At 41.0% G+C, this 13,625-nt stretch overlaps 1 protein-coding gene across 1 annotated transcript in view; it reads left to right on the top strand.

Moving 5' to 3' along the window:
• Positions 1–7,364: 7,364 nt before the first annotated feature.
• Positions 7,365–13,625, top strand: part of RARB (retinoic acid receptor beta) — a 399,083-nt gene continuing 392,822 nt past the window's right edge. Inside the window, exon 1 of the mRNA XM_089532927.1 lies at positions 7,365–7,397. The gene's annotated coding sequence lies outside the window, so the exon portion shown is untranslated. The remainder of the gene's footprint in view (positions 7,398–13,625) is intronic.

Genomic DNA, 13,625 nt, shown 5'->3' with positions numbered 1-13,625 from the left:
CAAATAGTAAACAATGTTTGATTAGTTTACAGTTATAAACTGCTTAGACACTGTTAGTTCAGTATGAAGTGGTATATAAATGAAGCTTTTTATTATTACTATTTTCTACCAAAACCACAATTTGAATTGATTCTGATCCGCTTCCAGTTCACACTTGCACTGAATCGATTTGGTAAAAAAGACAGGGGGAAAGTCAGCATCAAAAAGGTTAACTGGGTATGGTGCATGGCTTCCCTCACCGAATTGTTTCAGTGAATCGATTTAAGTGGGAACCTGGTTTAAAAAGTAGTGGGAATGAGGCCTAGGAGGATCTGTTGCCATAAATGCCCCTATCTTTCAACAAGCCAGTGTGGTGTAATGATTTGAGTGCTGAACTAGGATCCTCGAGACCAGGGTTCAAATCTCTGCTCAGCCATGGAAACACACTGTTGGGTCACCTTGGGCAAATCATACACTCTCAGCCTCAGAGCAAGGCAATGGAAAAACTCCCTCTAAACAAATCTTGCCAAGAAAACCCTGTGAAAGGTTTGCCCTATTCTTGTTAACTGCCTCATTGTGCCTATAATTACTGTACTTCACAAATATTTACACTGGGAAAGCTGGAAAGAGACATTGCTGTTGGCTTAACTAATGCATTGCATCTATGAAGGAAGTGTGCAGGCTCCCTATGGCACTCATTTGAACTGACCTATCTATTGCAGAGTAAAGATTTCCTGTCACAGCTGCAGCAATGCTGAACTCCTATTATACAAGCCACATAAAGTTAAAAAGACATTATGAATAGGAGGTTCACTGTGGCTTCTACTGGAACTTCCACACAAGGTTGTTTCATGCTGACGTGTGTTTATTACACTTAATAATGTTTACATAATACCTCCTTGAACTCATTATGGCTGTCAAAAGTCTGATTCATTTGTTTTTCCTGCATTGTGTTTATCTCTAAGGACTCTGTAGTGACTAAACCAAGATAAATTGCTACAGAAAGAAGATAGAAGAGTTCCCACTGTGAGACATATTGTGGCAATTCCATGGTTATATACTTAGAAGTAGGTCCACTTTCTGACTGATCTATAACCCTGGGATTGAAACCTTAATATTACATTACATTTGCTAGATGTTGTGGAACACCTTGGGGCTATTGTAATGCTGTGAATACCACTCTGAGGTTACATCTACACTGGAGAACTAATGCAGTTTGACCCGGCTTTAACTGCCATGACTCGATGCTATGGAATTCTGGGATTTGTTGTTATGTGAAATATTTAGCCTTCTCTGTCAGAGAGCTCTGCTGTCACAGCAAACTATAATCCCCAGAATCTCATAGCATTGAGCCATGATAGTTGAAGCAGTGTTAAACTGCATTAATTCTGCAGTGTGACAGCAGCTCCTGATAAGATGAAAGACTGTAAGGAATACGGTTGTGGCATTTGTGCTTTTTTGGCTTTGGCTTGGTCTTCTATTTATTTATTTATTTATTTATTTATTTATTTATTTATAAATTAAAAGATTCATATCCCACCATGTAACATATGATATCAGGGCAGTATACAATAAAATCAGTTTAACCCAATTTAAACAGTATTAAATACCAGGGCACAATTTAAGCATATGAAAAAATATTTTTAAACTATGTGACAAGTTATAATAGGGTGATTAATACCAGTTAAAATAGTTTAAAACCATATTATGTGCAAGATCTGTCTGTCTGTCTGTCTGTCCCTCTGTCTCTCTGTGTGTATGTGTATGTGTGATGACTGAACTGCATATTGCCCTAGTAATGTACAGGGACAGTATAACAATGATTGTAATGGGTCCTCTAAAAACAGGCAACAAATGCTCCTAGGCCAGAACAAATAATAGCACATTTCTATGCATATCCACTTAGAAGTAACTTACTCCAAGATAAGTACAGTATATGTAGGAATGCAGTCTAACCAGATGTGGAGAGCAATGGCAAGGACTTGCTTGGAGAGGTACATGAAAAAGGAAGTATCACTAGTAACCAGACTGTCCGATTAGTAGATTTTTATGATGCTCACAATTTCAATTGAATTCACATTCCAATTGAATTGCTACAAGCCACACAGATAGAATCAATTCTAGTACTAACTAAAATATGTCATCAAATATGCAAAACAAAATGATGACCAGTAGACCGGAAGTGATCAATATATATCCCAGTCCACAAAACAGGAGACTCAAAAGACTGCAGTAGCTGTAGGACCATAGCATTAATCTCCCACGCAAGCAAAATTATGCTCAAAATCCTCCAAAATAGGACTCCAAACATGGAGAGAGACATCCCAGAAGTGCAAATGGGGTTAAAAAAAAAGGAAGAGGCACTAGGGACCACATTGCAAACACATGATGACAAATGGAGTGCACCAAGGAATTCCGGAAGAAAATCAGCATGTGCTTTATAGACTACAGCAAAGCATTTGACTGCATAGACCATGAAAAGCTATGAGTGGCTCTAAGGGCATGGGAGTGCATGGGAATCTACTGTTAGAACAAAATACAGAGAAACATTGGCAAAAGAGTCAGGCAATGATGCATCCTATCACTCTATCTGTTCAGCTTGTATGCAGAAAACATCATACAAAGAGCAGGCCTAGACTTGGAAAAAGGAAGATTAAAGATAGGAGGAAGCAATCTAAGATATGTGGATTACACCATACTATTAGCGGAAAACATCACAGACTTGGAGCAATTACTAAGGAAAGTCAAAGAAGAAAGTGCAATGAAAGGCTTAATGCTGAACATAAAGAAAACAAAAACAAAAATAAAGACCACAGAGGAACTATACATATTCATCTTAGACAATGAAGAAATTAAAATAGTTAGAGAATTCCTGTACCTTGGATGATACATTGTTCAAAGTGGAGACTGCAGTCAGGAAATCAGAAGAAGACTAGAAATGGGAAGGGCAGCTATGAAAGAACTAGACAAGTTCATAAAGAACAAAAAGATATACAACTGAACACTAAAGAAAGAATCATCCAAGCCATAGTATTCCCCATCACCATGTATGGATGTGAGAGCTAGACAGTGAAGAAGAAATAAGAGGAAAATCAACATATTTGAAATGTGGTGCTGAAGACAAGTGTTGGGGATACTGTGGATAGCCAAGAGGAAAAACAAATGGGGCCCTGAGCAGATAAAACCAGGGCAAAAAAAACCTAGAAGCCAAGATGGTCAAACACAGGCTGTTGTACTTTGGCCACATCATGAGATGGCATGATTCATTGAAAAAGACAGTAATGCTAGGAAAGGTAGAAGGCAGTAGAAAGAGAGGAAGACCATGTGCCAGATGGATAGACTCAGTCAGAAAATTCATGGGCATGAAATTACAGGAGCTGAGTAGAGCAGTGGAGGACAGGGGGTCTTGGAGATGTCTCATACAACATGGATCAGGCATGACTTGGGGGCAGTTAAAAACAAAATGATGCTCATAGACAATGTCACTTACCTACAACTGTACCGACGTACGAAAAGACACAACCTCTGAAAGGGTGCAGGTTATGTAATTCTAAAGTGTACTAGCAGTACAACCTATAATTTAATAGAAGGAGAGGACATAGTGCTCTTAGTAATTCAGTTCAAATGTGTGAATCCCTACATCCTTGTAGGCAAGCATTTACATTCGGTTAGTGGTGCACCAACTTCGGTGGTCAGTTTGTTGAATGGCAGCAAGACTATGGCTCCTACTATGGCTGGTGACTCTCAAGGCAAATGCACAAAAGTGAAACTGTACAGCATTGCCAATTTCTGGGGAATTCCCTGGAATCTGGGGAATTTAATTAATTTCTTTCTGGGGATTTTGACTGAATATTCTGGTAAATATTGGGGAATTCCAAGCTAATCAATAAATATTGATTGATTGGTTGGTTGGTTGGTTGGTTGGGGAATTCCGGGGATTTTGGAAAAACATTCCAGGGAATATCTTCGAGGCTTGTTGGCAACACTGAATAGCAGGACAAAACAGGTCCTCAATCTTCTGTTTCTGTTGTTCTTCCAACTGGGCATAGTTTGCTCTCAAAGGACAGTTCTGGTTCCATGGTCCCTTGCCACTCTATTGGCAGCTAAAGCAACAGTATTAAAGTGTGAGAGAGGACTCCCTCTCAGCACAATTGATCTGCTCTAAATATGAACAAGTCTGGATCTCACATATATAATTATAAAAATGTTATATAAATGTGAAGAAAGCACGCAAATTAATTTTTTGCCTGGAGTACACATATGATTCATAGAAAAGTTTTTGAGTGGCTACCTTGGGTCCCAGTTCTGACAGGATACCTCCCAAATAAACTACAGTTTGGCAAACATTTACAAAATGGACATCCTATCCAACATATTTTAATCTTTCAGAGAAAGATGCCAGCCACAGATGCTGGCGAAACTTCAGGAATAAACTCTTCTAGAACATGGCCACATAGCCCAAAGAACCCACAAAAAACTATATTTTAATTGTGTTTGACAAAACACACACCAGTGAGGCCTTTGGCAGGCTGTGTACTCAAGCCAGGGCAGATTCCTGCTTAGAATTCCTAAGAATCTTATTTATTAGACCATAAATGAACTATAGTAGTCCGTTCAATTACTTAGTAATTATTATTGTGAGAGAAAGTCATGCTCAGTCACCAAGAATGTGGACTTAAGATAGGATTCCTCAAGATCAAATCTGATGGTCAGCCTCCTTGGAAGTCATGTTCTTCACTCTCTTCCTTTACATCTGAATGAAAAATTTACTAGTTATTCCTATACCTATTTTATTTACTGTACATTTCTTTTATTATGGAACAGTTTTAATTGACTTTTCAAGATCAGTTAATCTTGAAATATTTACTGTTTGAAGCTATACTTGCTAATAGTGCTGTCTCTTCAAGCCCTCCACCTCTTCAGCATACCATGTACTGTATACAATACATTTATGTCTTCATTTCTTCCTGCCTTAGAATCATAGAATCATAGAGTTGGAAGAGACCACAGGGGCCATCCAGTCCAACCCCATTCTGCCATGCAGGAAATCACAATCAAAGCATCCCTGACAGATGGCCATCCAGCCTTTGTTTAAAGACCTCCAAGGAAGGAGACTACACTCCACTCCACTACACTCCGAGGGAGTTTGTTCCACTGTCGAACAGCCCGTACTGTCAGGAAGTTCCTCCTAATGTTGAGGTGGAATCTCTTTTCCTGCAGTTTGCATCCATTGCTTCGGGTCCTAGTCTCTGGAGCAGCAGAAAACAAGCTTGCTCCCTCCTCAGTATGACATCCCTTCAAATAGATGTTTATGATAATATGCATAGTTCTCTCTGCCTTCATCCTCATAACTATCCTGTGAGGCAGGGCAAAATAGGTGAATGGCTCAGCTCCCGAGACGAGCGACAATGTGAAGGTGGACCGCCCTATTACTAATCTGACAATCAAAACTTTTTGACAATCAGTAATAAATATTATTAATTTTTAATAACTAATAATACACTGTAGGTAAAATAAATAATATGGATATAACGGCCTAAATCCAATTGCTAACCTTAGGTAGAACAACCCTGTGGATCAACTGCTGAATGGTAACAACACTGACATAAATTCCACCGGTTCAATGAGTCAAATTAGAACTAGCAAATATCTTAGAATAATTTTTGCAGTTTTAAATGTGAAGCATTTTTATCACTAAGGATGTGCTGTATACTTGCTACATATTTTCATTTACTATTTAGAATATTGTTCTGGCAGGCCTTAGTGGTCAAACTGATCACTTCTTTATCCACAACACATTATTGTTAGTATAATTGTTTCTAAAACAGAGTCAGAATTGTTCAGGGCATTGTATTCCCAATTACCATGTATGGATGTGAAAGTTGGACAGTGAAGGAAGCAGACAGAAAGAATACCAACACATTTGAAATGTGGTGCTGGAGAAGAGTACTTCAGATACAATGGAGAGCCAAGAAGACAAGCAAATGGGTTCTTGAACAGATCAGACCAGGGCTCTCCTTGAAAGCTAAGATGATTAAGTTGGCCACAAAATGAGAAGACATGGATCTCTAGAAAAAACAACAATGCTAGGAAGGGCAGAGGGTAGAAGAAAGAGAGGAAGACCACAAACCAGGTGGATAGACTCAATCAGGGGGGTTATAGGCAAGGGCTTGCAAATCTAGGCAAGAATGCAGTGGAGGATAGGGATTCTTGGAGATGTCTCATCTATGGAGTCCCCATGAGTTGGAACAACAACAAACATTTTATTAGTCCTTTTAAACTGAAGTGTGTTTTAACTGATCTTATTGGTTTAATTTTTGTTTTCCCCACCCCAATCCAAGGGGAGGGGGGTAAGAAATAAAAATTATTATTATTATTATTATTATTATTATTATTATTATGGATTGTTATTATTATTATTAATTTATTTGTATCTTGCCCAAACAGTGAGGAATCTAGGCAGCGAACAACAGTGGAAATACAATAAAAACACAATAAAAACCCAAACTAATCCCTTCCCAGCCTCCCAGTGATAGAATCTTAGAATCGTAGAGCTGGAAGAGACCGCAAGGGCCATCCAGTCCAACCCCATTCTGCCATGCAGGAAATCTCAATCAAAGCATCCCTGACAGATGCCCATCCAGCCTCTGTTTAAAGGGCTCCAAGGAAGGAGATTCGGCTACTATAAAGCAGACCATAACAATAAGCAATATCAATGCAGTGGCAATCAATAGGAAAACATAAGAACATTACAAGTCAAACAAGGTCCATAGAACATTATGGATTATTATTATTATGGATGATGATTATTATTATGGATGATTATTATGGGTTATTATTATTATGGGCTATTATTATTATGGATTATATTATTATTATTATGGATGATGATGATGATTTTGGATGTTTATTATGGGTCATTATTATTATTATTATGGATTATTATTATGGATTATTATGGATCTTGGAGGTGTCTCATCCACAGGGTCGCCATGAGTGGGGCAGCTAACAACAACACCACCACCAACAACAGAGAGAGTTTATTGGTGCCCTTCTCCCTCAGAGAGCAGCCCCTCTCTCAGTCTCTCCCAGAAGGAGCATCTCCCTCAGAGAGAGAGGGAGAGAGAGGCTGAGGTGAAGAGGAGCTGGAGGGTGGTGGGCGGGGCTTGGGGCGGGTGGGCGTGTCCTCCTCCTCCTCCTCCTGTCGCCCCGCGGCACGTGGACTCTGGGCTCGGGCTCCCGGACTGGGAAGAAGGTGCGGGCGGGCGCAGTTGGGCAGCTGGAGCCCCTCCAAACAGAGACACACACAGACCCTCCCAGCCCCGCCTGAACTCCAGCCCCAGCGGAGCCTTCTCTCTCTTCGCGGCGGTACTCTGCGGATGGATGCGCCTCCGTCCCCTTGTCGCCTGGCATCTTCTGTAGGCATGGATATGTTTCTGTTTATTTATTGGTTTTGGGGGGAAGGAGGGGGAGGGAATGAAGCGGTAGGGCAAGAGGAGGAGGAGGAGGAGGAGGAGGAGGAGGGTGCCACACCAGGGTCCCTTCCTCAGGTCCTCCTCTCTCCCAGAGACACAGACTCAGCCCCTCTGGACCCCGGCAGCGGGAAGAGCGCGCTCCCCTTCTCTTCCTGCCTTTCTTTTTCTTTCTTTCTTTCTTTCCTTCCGTCCTTCCTTTTTTTTCTTTCTTTCCTTCCTTCCTTCCTTCATTTTCTTCTTCCCTTCCCTTCCTTCCTTCCATTTCTTCTTTTTTCTATCCTTCCTTCATTTTCTTTTTTCTCTCTTTCCTTCCTTCCTCTCTTCCTTCGTTCTTTCCTTCTTATCTTCCTTCCTTACCTCCCTCCCTCCTTTCTCTTTCCTTCCTTCCTATTGTCCTACCTTCCGTCTTTCTTTCTTTCTTTCTTTCTTTCTTTCTTTATCCCTACCTCTCTCCTCCCTTTCTTTCTTTCTTTCCTTCCTCCATCTCTTCCTTTCTTCTTTCTCCCCCTCCTCTCCCTTTCTTCTTCTCTTCCTTTCCTTCTTTCCCATCTTCCTTCCTTCCTTCCCTCCCTCTCTCCCTCCCTTCCTCATTCCCTCCTTTCTCTCTCTCTCTTTCCTTCCTGTCTTCCTTCTTCTTTCTTTCCCTCCTTCCTTGCTTCCTATCTTCTTTCTTTCCTTCCCGCCTTCCTCCCTTTCTATCTTCCTTCCTTCTTTCTTTCCCTCCTTCCTTTCTATCTTCCTTCCTTCTCTCTTTCCTTTCCTACCTATCTTCCTTCTTCCATTCTTTTCTGCCTTCCTTCCCTGGATGCAGAGCTGCCTTGGGGTGTCTCCTTCCTTCCTTCCTTCCTTCCTTCTTTCCTTCTCTGCTTGGCCTCCTCAGGGGATCTTTTGCAACCTTTTCCCCAGGCAAAAGTGACACAAAGGAGTTGTGTCATTGTGTGGCTTGTGTGCGGTGGAACCAGGGGAGCCTCTCTCTCTCTCTCTCTCTCTCTGTGTGTGTTGTGTACCTTCAAGTCTTTTTTGACTTGGGGCGACCCTAAAGTCTAGTGGCTTTGAATATAGCTCTGGAGACCAGGGTTCGAATTCGGCCATGGGAGCCCATTGGGTGGCCTTGGGCAAGGCACACTCTCTCAGCCTCAGAGGATGGCCATGGCAAACCTCCTCTGAACAGACCTTGCCCAGGAAACCCCAGGACAGGCTTTCTTCTTAGGGTCTCCATAAGTTGGAAAGAACTTGAAAGGCACACAACAAAGCAGCAGCTAGAATAAAGTTTGCAAGGGGTGGGAGCTATGGTCAAGTGTCCTTCTAGATCCAACTTTCCAGTTCCAGCTGTTTAGCTATCACTCTTATGACTCTGGTTTAGGAATCAATTAATATTGGTTGATCGATTGATTGATTTTGTGTGTCAACTTTTCATAGTGAGATATTGCAAAGTTGAGCTATGGAATCAGGATGCAGAGAGATCTTGTAGCACCTTTTGAGACTCACTGAAAGAAAGAAGTTGGCAAGCGGAAGCTTTCGTAGACTAAAGTCTACTTCCTCAGATGCATTTGTGTCTTATAAAAGCCCCTGCTGCCAACGTCTTTATTTCAGTTGAGTCTCAAAAGGTGCTACAAGATCCTGTTGGGCAGGAGAGCATCCCTCTAATGATGTATCCTGGGTCACTGTGCTTTTTGCATGATGCACCAAACCAGACCAATAACCATCCACAAACCACAGCAAAGCCACCTTTGGATGGGGTCAGAAAGTGGCTCTGTGAGGTGGCTTCTTACTTGAGACATCAGACACAAGGAGAGATCTTTTTGCCTACCCTTCCCTTTATTTTTACTTCTTTCTGCACCCCCAAAACTGGAGGTTTGCAAACTGCCTGGGTGCCTAATGGACAGTGAAGCAGCCGGGATCCATCAAAATGATGAAGGAGTTAACCCAAGAGAAAAGGGTCACAGATGCAGAAGGACCTGGGGCAGCTGGCATTTTGAGCAAAATCAGGAGGTGGAGAGTTGTGTGAACCTATGCATGCATATATACTCTGTGTGTATATATGTGTGTGTGTATATATGTGTATGTATGAGGGTGCTTTCACTTCTTGCAGCTTGGCAAAATTGCCAGGATAGAGGTAAAAAAACCAAACACCTGACATCCAGATAAAACTGTTGATATCACTTGGGGACAAAGCATTGGGACTAAAAATATAAGATGGAATGGCAATTGAGAGCCGTATTCTAAAATAGCAGAACTACTCCTGAGAGGTGATAAAACCAGATTAGAAGACTTTTTAACTCACCGGTGGGTTTGAAATAATCTCCTGTGACAAATGTCGGCGTTCCACCTCTCTCATCCTTGTGCTGCTTTTGAGCATCAGGACAGAAATGGGGGGAAAAAGTGTTCAGGATGTTAAAAATTATCTGAACGGAAGCTTTTTTTTTTTTTTTTTTTTTGGTAAATGAAGCTTTAAACAGGATTAAATGGCTTGTGTAACTGCTGAATGCTGCTTAAAGGACTGGTGAAGCAATAATGTAGCTGGCCGGAAAAAAAATCAAAGTAAAAATAATTGTAACAAGAAAACGCAAGCTTTACAAGGACTTCAGTAATGAACACATAATAATTGATGAGACGAGGCAGTAATTATTTTCGTATTTACACCATTAACGATAGTAATTTAACGTTAATGCCTTGGTATTTTATTCCTTCTCATTTGCAGACAAAAGCACATCTGAGACATCATCAGGGAGTAATTTGATAATCTAAAGCCATGAATAGAAAACACTAAACTATGCTCACAAGTCTGACAACATAAAGCAGGGATCAAAATAACCTCATTTGATGTTTATTATGTGCCTTTTATAATTCTGTTTACCATCGTTTGCATAAATGCATAGCAAAATTGTGCACTAAACCCATTTCTATGAGCAAAAGAAACTTTGATGCTCACAGATTTGTTCTTAGACTAATAAATGCATCCTTGGAAAGCCAGTCAAAAACACTATTTTTAGATTAAGTTGAGCATTTTTTATGGAAGAGAATTCAGCTAGAATACAAATTTGGTCTTCCAAGAGCATCTATTTTGCCAATTTGAATCGGGTTCTGATTGAGATAGAATCAGGAACTATACATACTTTTGGGATTTTTATGTACTTTGCAAAAGGTAAATTGAGTTTTATTACTCAAAGTGTGTACCTGTTCTCTTCGTTTTCGTTATTGATCTTACGCACTGTAATATTTTTAGGTGTAGGTGAGATGTATGAAATAGCAGTGGATTTTAAATTTTTGTCTGTTACGTAGTTATTAGAAAGGATAGCGGGTACACATTATTCTTATGAATCAGTAATAGGATGTTATAATTGTATTTGATAAAAGTACCATGTAATGAGACTGTAACATACATTGGCTGATGTTGGTTTTGGTGAGTTATAAGTGGCCAATAAATATTAATCTGTCTCTGTTTCATCAATATTATATCTTTCTCCCCATACAAAATGTAACATTTACACACAACTAAAGTTGGTGTAATAGCACTTTTTTTCCTTTTTATGTTTTAGAATACCACCTGTTAATGCAAATATGCAGCCTTTCCAGTTTCACAGAGCAGTGTTTTTCAAGAAGAAGGTTTATAACTTCCACTTAGAATCAGATTGAAGAATAGAGTACTTAGGTGTGTATGAAGAGAAAAGTAGTTTCACCCACTTGCTTAGAACTAGGAAATAACACATGAGAAGTAATAACACTATCTTTTAACATGTTACTGGGCTGCTGGTGATAATGGCCAGAACTCAGGTAGGAATACCTGCATGTATAATGTCCCTTTTGATAGTTAATACACAACAGTTAATACACAATACTGTAAAACCATTAAAATACACTCATATAATACAGTGGGCCCTTTGTATACGTGGCGGATGCGTTCTGCCCCCCCCCACCACACATGACAAAAAACACGGGACCTCAAGTCCCGTTTGTTTCAATGGCTGTGCACTCCTGCGTATGCCATTGTAACATTTGGGGCTTGCCATCTGCGTTAAGCTTAAAGCTGTGGATGGCAAGCCCGTATATGAGGTACACGCACTGTACATTCTTTCAAATATACCAATTAAAAGTCAGGATTTAAAATTGACTGGGTAAACCTGGCAGAAGAGATGTGTCTTTAATGTTGTTTTAAATGCTGTCAGCATTTTCAGCTGTTGTATTTCTTCTGGAAGGTTATTCCACAGTCTGGGGACTGCAGACAAAAAGGTCCTCTGGGAACCATTGCCAATCTACTCTTGGTTGGTTGGAGCAAACATTTCCCAGAGGATCTGAGTGTAAAGAGTGGATTGTATGGTAGAACGCGATCCTGTAGGTAACGTGGACCCAAACCATGGACTTTAAAGGTAATAACCAATACTTTGTACTTTTTCTTGTTGTTAACTGCCTTCGAGTTGATCTCGACTCATGGCGACCCTATGGATGAGACATTTCCAAGACCCCCTGTCCTCCACTTCTCTGCTTAATTCCTGCAACCCCATAACCGTGACCTCCTTAATACAGTCCATCCATCTGGCATGTGGCCTTCCTCTCTTTCTACTTCCCTCCACCTTTCCCAGCATTATTGCCTTTTCCAATGAATTCTTCCTTCTCATGATGTGTCTGAAGTATGACAGCCTCAGTTTGGTCATCTTGGCTTCCAGGGAGGTTTCCAGCTTGATCTGCTCTAGGACCCATTTGTTTGTTCTTTTGGCTGTCCATGGGATCCTCAGCACTCTTCTCCAGCACCACATCTCAGATGAATTGATTTTCTTCCTATCATCTTTCTTAACTGTCCAGCTCTCACAGCCATACATGGTAATAGGGAATACAATGGTTTGTATGATTCTAACTTTTGTGCTGAGCTGTTTGTCTTTGGCGCAGGACAGACCGCCAAGAAATGGCGGTCTGCCGGCGCCCGTTTTTGCTCCTCAGGGACAGCACAGCCCCCAAACGGCAAGCCGCCACTGCAAAGCAAAAAGAACCTGGAATTTCCGGGTTCTTTGTGCGACGCTGTAGTGATGTCGCGAGTGCGCCATTGTACATGGGGCGGTGCCATTGTTACGCCGCCGCCATGTAATGCAAAGCGCCGGTCTGGATCAGGCCAGAGCTTTTTAGGATCTTTTCTAGTTCTTTCATAGCCACCCTCCCCATTCTTAATCTTCTTCTGATTTCCTGACTGCAGTCCCCATTTCTATCAGTGTTTGATCCCAGTTATGGAAACTCTTTTACTATTTCTATTTCTTCATTGTCTAAGTTGAACTTGTGAAGATCCTTGGTGGTCATTATTTTGGTTTTATTTATGTCCAACAATGAGCCTGCCTTTGCACTTTCTTCTTTGATCTTCCTTAATAGGTGTTCTGGATCTTTGAAGTTTTCTGCTAGTACTATGGTGTCATCTGCATATCTTAGATTGTTGATATTCTTTCCTCCTATTTTCACTCCTCTATCTCCTGTGTCCAAGCCTGCTTTTCTTATAATATGTTTTGCATACACATTGAACAGATAGGGTGAAAGGATGCAGCCCTGTCTGACCCCTTTGCCAGTTGGGACCTATTTTGTTTCTCCGTGTTCACCAGGACTATCAGATGTGTTGGCACTTCCATGACTTTAAGGGCATTTCATAGCCTTTCATGATCTATGCAGTCAAAGGCTTTGCTGTAGTCTATAAAGCACATGCTGATTTTCTTTTGGAATCCCCTGGTGTGCTCCATTAGCCATTGTACTTTGCCCAGAAACTAATTGGCAGCCAGTGGAGTGATTTTAAGATCGGTGTAATTTTAAATGATTTTAAGAAAGCCCCAGAGCTGCCTAATACAGGCTTTCTGTGCTGCACCGTGAACAGGTAGGATCAGAGAAACCTCTGGTAATCCCTTCCTCTACCTACTGGAAGCAGATTGATTACAGAAACACTGAGACTTCCCAAAGACCTTTGTGGATCTCAGCACTGATGCCATCATTGGGTATGTGGTTGTTGATGGTTGTCAGACCTTCTCCAATCCTGTATGCTCTCATTTCAGCACATAATGCCTGTCTGAGGCAGCTTAAAGTAGGTGGTGGTGGTGGTATAAGGATCAGGCTAGTGAAAGGTCCACATGTGGATTGTTACACTACATTGAGGGGATGTTGAATTAAGGCCAATAACTAATCATGTTGTTAGAATTTTCTTTT

Source organism: Sceloporus occidentalis, unplaced genomic scaffold (assembly GCF_023333645.1).
Source record: "Sceloporus occidentalis isolate IW3139 unplaced genomic scaffold, rSceOcc1.0.p SCAF_7, whole genome shotgun sequence".
NCBI classification, from domain to species: domain Eukaryota; kingdom Metazoa; phylum Chordata; class Lepidosauria; order Squamata; family Phrynosomatidae; genus Sceloporus; species Sceloporus occidentalis.
This window is presented reverse-complemented; position numbering and strand designations above follow the sequence as displayed.